The sequence below is a fragment of the Penaeus monodon genome, chromosome 29 (genome assembly GCF_015228065.2).
Source record: "Penaeus monodon isolate SGIC_2016 chromosome 29, NSTDA_Pmon_1, whole genome shotgun sequence".
Classification (NCBI taxonomy): domain Eukaryota; kingdom Metazoa; phylum Arthropoda; class Malacostraca; order Decapoda; family Penaeidae; genus Penaeus; species Penaeus monodon.
Genome location: NC_051414.1, coordinates 28,611,765 through 28,612,454, shown reverse-complemented (window position 1 = coordinate 28,612,454; position 690 = coordinate 28,611,765).

Genomic DNA, 690 nt, shown 5'->3' with positions numbered 1-690 from the left:
CCCAATATTGCACTTTTATATTATATGAATTTCGAAACCCACTTCTCACTAATTGTTATTCTACAAACAAACAAAAAAATCTGAAAGGGAGAAAACCCATAAGGAATCACTTTAGCCCAAGTGCGTAATACCGTGTACCGCAATTTGTATCGTGATATATTTCCCAATTTCCGACCTCCAACACCCTCTGTACGGTATATTTCGCAACATGGTATACCTGCTATGAAAAGGTGTCGATTCCTATACTAGGCAGATATGTACACTGAACAGCTGATCTCCTCGCGTCCATTTTCACATCCTGTTCTTTCTTTCTTTTTTTTTCTTTTTTTTCTTTGCTATTTCATCTCGTTGATTTGTTTAGAGTACATATTCTATTTTCCCTTCTGATTACTTGTTTTATATTTGTGTTTTCTTTTTCTTAATGATGTTTCTTCTCGTTGTTTTGTTCATCATTGTTTATACTATGTCTCTTGTCTTTTTTCTGATTATTTGTTTTATGTTTGTATTGTATGCTATGCCTTATAATTTTTATCACTGTTTTATTTTCTGCATTTTATATAGTCTTTTTTATTTATTATTGTTATTGCTTGCTTTTCGCAACTTTATCTGTGTAAGTTTTCCCTTTTTCTTCCATTTTCGCCTATCTCTTCTTTTTTTTTCTTTAATTTATTTCCTCTGTTTATTGTAGTT